The 11081-nt window shown below is 42.6% G+C and overlaps 1 long non-coding RNA gene across 2 annotated transcripts in view; it reads left to right on the top strand.

Annotated features, from left to right (window-relative positions):
* Positions 1-1630: 1630 nt before the first annotated feature.
* LOC117089352 overlaps positions 1631-11081 on the top strand; it is a 29816-nt gene continuing 20365 nt past the window's right edge. For both annotated transcript variants that reach the window (XR_004439562.1, XR_004439561.1), the window contains exon 1: positions 1631-1840. This is a non-coding gene — a long non-coding RNA (uncharacterized LOC117089352). The remainder of the gene's footprint in view (positions 1841-11081) is intronic.

The raw sequence follows: 11081 nt of genomic DNA, 5'->3' as shown, positions 1-11081 counted from the left end.
TGGTTGTGTCTTGGGAGCCAGTGGCTGTGAAAATGGCAAAGAACCCAAGGAATGTAGACAGAACCCCCAGGCATCTTCCGTACCCACAAAGAACAAGCCCTAGGTATAGGAGATACTTCCAAGATGCTAATTTCTGTTAATGAAGTAGCCGTCCCAGAATTGAGTTCAGATCCCTTCACCTTCAGCCTTTTAAGCCATAGTTTCGCCTTCTCGCATGCAACTTTCATTGTACAGAGAACAACAGTCGGCGAACTACGTTCCAATGAGAACTGAGAAAAACCAGGAATATTCTCATTGCATTGAGAATATCACTTAATTTTTGATCTCTTGTCAGCAATGGGCTTTAATGTAGCAGTCGAGACAGGAGGTATAGAGTCGATGGTAGTCACAGAGGCAGAACAGAAAAGAACTTAAGCAGGAAGAGGCCCCAGCAGGAGAGTACCAACGATGGCAGCAATGGTGGTGAGATTGGATAGGACAACTGTATCAGGCAGTGTGGAGGGAATCTCCTTATGACTAAGTCAGGCAGGACGACCACAGTAAAAACAGAGGCTCTAAGTATGCAGGGGCCAACCTAGTGCAACGGGTTCCAATGGTAGGGAGGATCATATACATTTCTGATACTAGAAGGAGTCAATCCTCCTCTTTATAGTTGAACATAGGCCAAAAATAGGCTGACAGCAGGATCTGAGTGGGTGTGCTGATTACTTGGTTTGCCTCCAGAGATCTAGTCTATCATTTTTCACTCTGTCCTGTGCTCAGAGAGGATCACCTGTTTGTCTTCACCTGGAAGACAGGGCAAGAGAGTGAGTAGATATAGTCAATGAGAGGCAACAGCAGGTGACGGAAAGACAAGTGGGGGAAGGTTAGTCAGTTGCCTTCTCTCCAGCCAGGGGCCACTTCCTTTTATGACTTCGGCTTCCAAGATAACGGCTCAGTCAGGCCCAGGAGCACAGGTTACTTCTCTGTCCTCTCAGCTCTGGGAGGGTTGGGGTGGTCATGAAGCCCTGAGACACAGGGACATGCCAACTTATTAGTTCCCTCAACCCCGCCCATGCATATGGGTAATCAGAGATGGATTCTATCTCTAGTTAGGATCCTGATAGTATTTGTATGGGGGATTCCCCACAAATGGCGTGTGGACAGAAGGCGAGTTGCCTATGAAAAGGTCAGCTTATAGGCCAGTAGACTTCCTGATACACAGAACACCATTGCATGAAGTAACTGGGACTCAAGCTTCCCTCTTCCAACTGGACCAGGATATAAGAGTTTTGGTACATGGTGACAGTATTCAGGAATCAGATCCAAGGAGAGAAATATAGCTTCATGTATCAAAGTGGAGATGTCATTTCTTACAAGGACATCTTTGGAGGGCCAGCCCTTCCCTGAGAACTTCACTCTGTCCTGTGTTCAGAGAAGATCACCTGCTTGTCTTCACCTGGAAGACAGGACAAGAGAGCAAGTAGATGTAGTCAATGAGAGGCACCAGCAGGTGATAGAAAGTGGAGGAGGTTGGGTAGTCAGTGGCCTTCTCCCCAGCCAGGGACTACTTCTCTTTATGACTTCAGCTTCCATGACAGCAGCTCAGTCAGGAGGATTCCAGAAGCCTGTTACCAGGAGCACTGGTTACTTCCCCCATCCTCTCAGCTCTGGGAAGGTTGGGGTGGTCATGAAGTCCTGAGACAGCAGAGGGACACACCAACTTCTCTTGTTGGTTCTCTCAACTCCTTCTCATGCCTATGCGTAATCAGACTGATTCTGTCTCCAGTTAGGATCCTGATCGAGGTATTTGTATGGGGGATTCCATGCAGATGGTGTATAGATGGAAGATAGACACAAGGTGAGTTGACTGTTACGAGAAGGTCAGCTCACAGGTCAGTAGACTTCCTGATGAAGGACAGAACATCACTGCATGAAGTAATTGGGACTCAAAGCTTCCTTCTTCCTACTTGATCAGGATATAAGAGCTTCAGTCCACAAGGACAGTGTTCAGGAATCAGATCCAAGGAGAGAAAGACAACTTCATGTATCAGATTGAAGTGGATATGTCCTTGTAAGAAATGACATCTTTAGAGGGTTGGCCCTTCCCTGAGAACTTCTTTACCATGTCCTGTGCTCAGAGAGGATCACCTGTTTGTCTTCACCTGGAAGACAGGGCAAGAGAGTGAGTAGATATAGTCAATGAGAGGCACCAGCAGGTGATGGAGGGACAAGTGAAAGGAGGTTAGTCAGTTGCCTTCTCCCCAGCCAGGGGCCACTTCCCTTTATGACTTCGGCTTCCATGATAATAGCTCAGTCAGGCCCAAGAGCACTCTTTACTTCCCCTGTCCTCTCAGCTTTGGGAGGGATTGGGTGGTCATGAAGTCCTGAGAGAGCAAAGGGACACACCAATGTCTCTTGTTGGTTCCCTCAATCCTGCCCATGCCTATGGGTAATCAGAGATGGATTCTATCTCCAGTTAGGATCCTGATCGAGGTATTTGTATAGGGGATTCCATGCAGATGGTGTTTAGAGAGAAGATAGACACAAGGTGAGTTAACTATTATGAAAAGGTCAGCTCACAGGCCAGTAGACTTCCTGATGAAGGACAGAACACCATTGCCTGAAGTAACTGGGACTCAAAGCTTCTTTCTTCCCATTTGACGAGGATATAAGAGCTTTGGTCCACAAGGACAGGTTCAGGAATCAGATCCAAGGAAAGAAAGACAACTTCATGTATCACATTCAAGTGGAGGTGTCCTTATGAGAAATGACATTGTTAGAAGTTCTCAGAGAAGGGCAGACCCTCCCCAGTGAGGGCTTACATTCATGCCCCTTTGGCAAAACCAAGTTGACCACACTAATCCCAGTAATTCATCCTGTAAAGGCCTCTGGGTAGAACCAGAGAGCATCTTGCTTAGAAATCTACTTTCAGACCCACTGAGGGCCATTCCAGAGCCCCAAAGGACAGAAGACAACCCAGGTTTCCATGGAGGGGGCTGAGCTCACTCAGGTGAAGGACCCCACTACTAAGAACTTGGTTGTATAGTCTCAGGAGTATCTCGGTAGAATTCCACTGCACTCACATAGGGATGACTAGAACTTGAAGTCCCTATACCTAAGATTTTTATTTCTGTTTCTTCTGTCTCTATGAGGATCCAGGAACCAAGAATTATTTAAGCAAGGTCTAGCTCTCTATTTCTAGAGAATTATACTATACCCACAAAAACTTCTGAGACTGCAGAATTTTAAATAGTGACTGTTTAACATTTGTCAACTAAACCCAACTCTCATTAGCAAGGGCCAAGAAATTGCCACTGAAAAACACATTCAGTTTGATACTTCTCATTAGCAAAATAGGCTAGATAATGCCAGGCCTTTAAAATCCTTGAACTGCAGGCATGACTGCAGATTTGAATACAATGCTTCTCTTATGCTCACTTGCAAGAGCATACAGTCTCAAGCCACATAATTGCAAACAGAGGGAAGACAACATACTGACTCTTGTTCTATGGCTTCAGATGGTAGGCCACATTCATCTACTTTGGGCCACAGGACTGTACACCATTCCTTGACTTCAGAGGTGGTTGACTCTTGGTTAATTTTCCCATCTGTTTTCTAGTGAACTCTAATTCCCCTTAAACTTGAAGGACAAAGTGACTAAACATTCCACTGATGAAGCCCAGTTTTACTTTGAAGTATGCTAGCATTTGCATTTACACCATCTCTTTTGGTAGTACTTTATTGTGGTATAGAAAGAAGTCATAATCCATGCTATCCTGTCTATAGCACCATTGTGTAGTGTACACAGATCACTGCTTGTTTTGAGTTCCTTAGATTGTAATGGGTTTTAAGAGGGTTTTAGTGACATATGGGGGAAAATTGACTGGGGTTTTTAGGTTGGCTGGGATTGCATTTTCCCCATCTAAAACTTTGGATAGCGGGAGTCCATATCCCACTTTCAAGGATAAATTCGAAGAGATGCATGTAAATTTAAACACATTTGACATTTGCAGCAGCCATGATGGAACATATAACCATCTTCATTTTGATCTTAAGTATAGGTCAGAAGATTATTCCAGCCCAAGAAACCTCTTGGTCTGAGGATACACTCAGGACTATTGGAGAGCTGTGCTCTCTATGGGGAGTGAAGATCCTTTTGTTGGTTGCTATTTGGATGTTCAACAATGAGAAGAGTCAGACTTGTCAAAGGCTGGCCAGCAGAAGCTTGGCACAGACTCTAGGATTTCATGCTGCTCCCTGAGGGGGAGGACATTGCTGAGTAGTGTCAGAGCTAGCTCCCCACAAAAAGGATACCAAGCTGGGAAATGAGAACTCAGTTCCCTTGGCATCTTTAGTCAGCCTCTGGTAAATAAAAACTTGGTGGAAATGGTCATGGACTGCAGTCCTGCACCACACTTTTCCTCTGGGGACTCAGTGGGCTTTATCGGCTTCTGTTTCATGCATAACACAGGTGAGGAAAGAGTGGGCTTTATTGGCTTCTGTTTCATGCATAACACAGGTGAAGAAAGAGTCCAGGCTCAGCCTGGAAATCCTAAGTTGCATAGGTCCACATCAAAGGGACACAGGTAACAGCAAAACCGGCAGATTGAGACATTGACAGAGCAGGGTTTAGAGACCATAAACTTGTTCTTTGGAAACTAGAACTTAGAACTGGCTTTAGTGCTGAACATGCTTAGAGGTATGAGTTCCTATGAATGAAGAGTAAGAATCTGACAAGTATGGTGGCACATCTGTCCTTACAGGGATCCTCATAGCCAAGGATTCTGGATTTGAACTAGTCAGTCTCCAGCTATGTTTCAGAGTCTGAGGACTGTGCCTGTCATCCCTTAGAACTTCTCTCTGGGCCACTGGCTTGAAGGGCACATCTCAGGGAAAAGGTCAGTGTGATTCCCTTCTTTGTGGAAAGACCTCAGTAGCCAAAAGTGTTTGCCTGTGTTATTTGTCTGAACAGGATCTTCTCTAGGACAACTAGGTCCACAGGACAGCACCAAGAGTTACTCTGCATGCTTATAGTACCTGCTTCAGAACAGAAACAGAGGCAATATTCACATGAAAGCTCAAATGTGGATCTCTCCTACCATAGTCACATCTTCACAAGCTGACAGTCCTCTCAATTCTGAGATTTGTTATTCAGCCTTTTCCCAATAGGATCTGCAAAGTACCTCTTGACCATTTATCATGCATGGAACCAACATGCGAAATTCCTCAAAAACCGATTACAGCCTAGGATCACGCTCACTGACTAGCTCCACCAATTCTTACAATTCATTCGGGCTCTACTACAAGCATACAGCTTTGCTAGAAGTAGATTTCTGCTAGGAAGTTTCATGCTACTGAGAGGTTGTGTGGCAGAGCCATGTTGCCCATTCTTCCAGCATGACTTGAGAGCTAAGATGAACACTATCCCAAGGAGGTGCCTCCTTGACAACTTACACTACAAAGAGAATCATAATCCCGACCCTGGAGACTTCTATAATGGGCTCCTGTGAGATTTCTATTTGTAGAACCCAGAATTCACAACAGAACAACATCAACACATCCAAAAGACAAGTTTCAATGAACAGATTCTCGGCAAAAGGACTCCAAGGATGCAGAGAAAGGGAAATGGCCCAAGCTGGGAAGGCAGGTGCATAGAAGAGTGTTACTATAGCAGGATACTCACTTGAGCTTGGGTTGTGTGCAGGTTCCCACCACTCCCTGTTGAGAATGACTCATTGTGCCCAAGTCACTTGTGCAAACAATATGAACACCTTTTCTTGGCGTTTGGAATTTGAATAGGTACTAAAGCAGAGGATGCCTATTGTGGCTAGACCTCAATTAAAACCTTAGGTGCTGAGTTTCTAACAGGCTTCCCTGGCAGAAGACACATCATGAGTTGTACTCATAGCTGGGGAGTTAAGCCTGTGCTGGGTGACCACACTGGGAGAGGCCACTCAAGCTTGTGTTTTCTTCTAGACCTTGCCCCAGTGCCTTTTCTCTTAGCTGATTGTGCTTTGGATCTTTCATTGTGTTAAGTAATAGCCATCAGTGCAGCCATGGCTGCACTGTGAGTCCTACTTGTGAATCATTGACACTGGGTAGAGTTTGGAGATCCCAACACAGTGGGTTCCTAATTTTGGCCTGGAAACAGCACAATCTCAATTTCTAAAGAACTACATACGTTTTGGTAAGTATATATGATGTGTAATCAGGAAGGACTAAAGATCCTGGTATCCCTAAAAATTTGCTATCCCTGTTTAAGGATCAACACTTCTTCATATTCCTTGGTAGGTGATGCCTCTCCCCATTCTTGACAGCCTGGATTTTTTTCGAGGCACAGTTTTGCTCTTGTTGCCCAGGCTGGAGTGCAATGGGGCAATCTCAGTTCACCGCAACCTCTGCCTCCTGGGTTCGAGCAATTCTCCTGCCCCAGCCTCCCGAGTAGCTGGGATTATAGGCATGTACCACCACGCCCACCTAATTTTTTGTATTTTTAGTAGAGATGGGTTTCTCCATGTTGATCAGGCTGGTCTCAAACTCCTGACCTCAAGTGATCTGCCTCCCTCGGCCTTCCAAAGTGCTGAGATTAAAGGTGTGAGCCACCATGCCTGGCTGCCTGCATTTTTTTAAACCAGTGTGACAAATGTATCCAATGTTGTATATAAGAACATGCATTTCCTTGTGTTTGCTGTCCATTTGTGTTGTCTTGAGAATTTCTCATATTTGTACATTTTTCTTTTTCCCTTAATGTCACCAATAGGCCAAGTGTTCAGTTTGCTCTTTTATATTTAAAAGGCAAGGTGCTTAACCAAAGCCTAGCTTATTCAATTTAATATAGCATTTTTGTTACACTACCCTAGTTCTGTTAGCTGCTCTAACCTCAGCTTTGACACACTGGAAAAAGCTCTACAGCTACAGCTCATAAGCAGTAGTGAAAGGGAATTGAGTATATCAACTCCAAGTTGAAGAGTTATAATTCTAAGTCATTGTTACTAAGAGTTGTACATTTACATAGATATCTAGTCTAATTCTTACTGTCATTATGGAGTGGCTTCATGCCTGGTAACACTCCTTGCTCCAAGGCGTTTTGATATTGACATAACCACTCCAGCTTTCTTCTGACCTATGTTAGTGTGGTATATCTTCCCATCATTGACCTTTTGTGTCCTTGGACAAAGAGCCAACCATAGGCTGCCTCCAAGAAACTTATTTTTATGAACTTTGAAAATCCATGCACTTTAGTAGTGCTATTTGGGTCATATTTATCTCATGTTTGGATTTAAGTATACCATCTATTTTTGTGTAATTTGTTTTTGTTTTTTTCTGCCTGCTTTTATTCTTCTATCTCCTTTGTCTACTTTTTAGCTATAACTGTTTTTGTTGCTTTAGGGCTTACAGTATATGCTTAAACGCCCTGTCTACCTTGAATATGCCACTTCACATACAAGAAGCTATACTTCTCTGTTCTCCCAGACTTTGTGCTATAGTCAATTTACTTCTACATGTTATAAACCCTGTGATATGTTGTTTCTTTAAACTGAGTTATCTTTAAAATAAGTCTTGACCTACATATTTACTATTTCTGGGGATTTACTTGGTATTTTTTCCCTCTTACCTGAATTTCTTTAGCATTTCTTATACCATCATAGAAGTCTGCCAATGATAAAAGAGGGAAAAACAGAAGCTGAAAGAATTGTTTTGCTTTTGTGTAAGATTCACTAGGAATAAGTATGTTGTCAGATTTTCTCAGTACCTTATAGTATAGCTTAGTTAAGGGAATTTTAAAAATGTAATGTATAGAAGAATAAGAAACATTTCTTTAGAAGCAATTCAAGCCAGAAGACAGTGGACAACATCTTAAATAAGATTGCTTAAAAACAAGCAACAATTCATGTTTCTTGAAGTTCACTGAGCTCCTGGGATCTGTGGGTTTATGGTTTTCATGAAATTTGGAACCTTTTGGCCATGTTTTTGTCCCTCCCCCGCCCTTCGGGGACTCCAATTACAGCCACATGCCACAGTGTATAAGATGGTGTTCCCATAAGATTAGTGGAGCTGAAAATTCCTGTTGCCTAGTGATGCTATAGCTGTCATAATATTGTAGTGCAATGCATTATGCCTGTTTGCAACAATGCTGATGAAAAGAAACCTAATATACTGCCAGTCATATGAAAGTATAGCATACAGTTATGTGCAATACATGATACTTCAGTGACTGCTTACTGGTTTATCTACTATTTGAGTATTTCCTTCTACATATCAAGTTAACTAAGACAGTCACAGGCAGGTCCTTTGGGAGGCATTCCAGAAGGACGCATTGTCATCATAGGAGATGACAACCCCATCCATGTTACTGCCTCTGAAGATCTAGTGGGACAAGGTGTAGAGGCAGAGAACGTGCTATTGGGATCCTGACCCTATGTAGGCCAAGGCTACTTTGTGTGCTTACATCTTAGCCTAAAGATCTAAAGAGTAAATAGAAACAAGCTTATAGAATAAGGATAAAGACATTCTATGTTTCTACAGTGTTTTGAGCTAAGTATTACCAAAATTTCAGTTACAGTTAAAGAGTAAGTTAAAGATAATTTGGTACTAAAGTTTTATGAAGATAATGTAGCTTAAGTATATGATGTTTATGAAGTCTACAGTAGTGTACAGTATCATCCTAGGTCTTTACATTCACTGACTCACAGCAGCTTCCAGTCCTGCAGACACCATTCACGGTAAGTGCCCTGTGCAGGTATACTTTATCCTTTACACCCTATTTTTACTATACTTTAAGATGAAAATACTGTTTTGTTACAGTTGCCTATGGTATTCAGTAATATGCCACACAGGTTTGTAGCCTAGGAGCAGGCCATATCATAGAGCCTGGGTATGAGTAAGCTATACCTTCAAGTTTTAAGTCACTAGTCTTGTCTTTCAAATCTTTCATGCCTCCGTTTAACATGTTCAGTTTTCTTTCTCGAACGTATGGGATGTAGGTATCTGAGTGTCCCTGTTCTAGTTATGATTTCTAGACCTGTTTTTTATTGATGTGTTGTACTTTTATAAAATTTAGAGATGAGGTTTCATTCTGTCATCCAGTCTGGGGTGCCAGTGGTACAATCATAGCTCTCTGTGGCCCTAAATTCTTGGGCTCAAGCAACCCTCCTGCCTCAGACCGAGTAGCTGGGCTATAGGCACATACCACCAGGCCCAGCTAAGTTTTAACAGTTTTGAAGAAATGAGGTCTCAATATGTTGGCTCTAGCTGGTCTCAAACTCCCAGCCTCAAGCAATTCATCTGCCTCATCCTCCCAAAGTGTTGGGATTACAGGCATGAGTCAATACACCCAGTCAGGAGTTGTATTTTCTTGATTCTCCATATGCCTGAACATTTGATTGGATACCTGAAATTGTGACTTTGGATATTTTTGTATTTCTAGAATTATTCTTATACCTTATTCTAAGATAGTTACTTGGTCAGCTAGATCCTTTTGAGCCTTGCTTTTAGGTTTTATCAGGATTAAGATAGGCTCTAGCCCAGGACTTATTCCATTACTGAGGCAACACCTTTGAGTACTTTGTCCTATGTCCCATGAGTTAGGTTTCTATTCTGGATGCTAAGAATAAAATTATTTCAAGTGCTATGTGAGTTCCAAGGATCATTTCCTTTAAAGTCCTTTTGGGTGGCTCTTCCCTGGCCTAAGGTAGTTTCTTCACATGCACCTGGAGCTCAGCATTCAGCTGAAGATTCAAGGACGACCCTCTGTGGTTCTCTGGGGTGTTGTGTGTGTGGCTGTCTCCTCCAGCATTCTGCCCTGCTAATTCTAGCTACCTGGGCCAGCCAGAATTCAACTCAGGGAGATTGCTAGGCTGTGTTGCCTGTTCCTGGGCTGCATTCTAGATACTCTCCAGCCAGTAAACTGGGCAAGTTACAGGGTCACCTTATTTATTTCCCCTCTTAGGCATCAGTCTTGTGCTCTTGATAGAACAGTTTTCAGACTCTTGATGTTTTATCTGTTTTTAGTTTTTTCAGGCAGGAAGATAAATCTAATCCTGTAATTCCATTTTGGCCAGGAGAAGCCTAGACTTTTCTAAAGTGTTTTGAAAAATCCCTCTTGGGGGTAGCTGTTGGTCGTTAAGACTTTCTAGTCTGACCAGTGGTCACTATCACTGCAGTATTACTGTTATGTACTTGCTTAAAGAATGATGGGATAAAGATAGGCAGGTTTTTGGTAGGTATTTATTAAATGGCTCTTAGACTCTCAGGTATAAAGGATAAACTTAACTCCTTGATTAGATCTCAGCTGTTGGATACATTTCAAGTCTATAGGCTCACAGTCTGATAAATCTAATGGTCTTTGTTCTTTTCATGCAAGCAGACTCCCAGGCAGTGATAGGCCAACAAATCTGAGACCTGTACAACCTAGCAGACTCTTGTTACCAGTGTCCCTCCAAATTGTTATATACTTGTCTCTTCAGGTTCTTGGAGAATGAACCCAGACCAATAAGGTCCTAGTGATGCCCACCTCAGAACCCTACACTCCCAAATCCCCTGGCTTAGAACGGTTTACTGCCTGAGAAATTCCTATCTGTGGTTCAAAACTGCACACAAAAGTGAAAGCAAGTGATTTGAAAGCAGTGGTTAGCAGGATAGTTGTCATTTTCTCCTTAAGTTATGAAGTGTTTTTCCTTTAGGCTTATAATTCTGAAATAAGGTCAATAGCATAGAATACTCAAACAGGGTCTAAGATCATATTTTAGTAACTAACATTGTTCCGGGTGAAGTTCCTGGTTACAAGAGGTTAATCTGATCTTTAGAGATAATGCCTAAAGCCATTTCGATAGAAGCAAGCATCTAAAGGTTTTTCTAGCTGATCATAAGCTCTGATAAAAGCAATACCTGTTGAAGGAAAACAGCTATTTCTTCCAGGGAAGCTGCTGTATGTCAACAGTATCATACAAGAGACTGAAAAGATGGAATCTTACTAGCAACAGCCACAGAAGTTTCTGCTTTCAGGATACTTTAGATCAACCTAGAATTTCAGAAACAGAAGCCATGGAAAGGAAGGAAATGAAAACAAATGGCAAACTGGAGGTGATCGAGAGCCACTA

Source organism: Trachypithecus francoisi, unplaced genomic scaffold (genome assembly GCF_009764315.1).
Source record: "Trachypithecus francoisi isolate TF-2019V2 unplaced genomic scaffold, Tfra_2.0 Lachesis_group11, whole genome shotgun sequence".
Classification (NCBI taxonomy): Eukaryota; Metazoa; Chordata; class Mammalia; order Primates; family Cercopithecidae; genus Trachypithecus; species Trachypithecus francoisi.
Note: the sequence above shows the minus strand (reverse complement) of the source record. Positions and strands in the feature narration are given on the sequence as shown.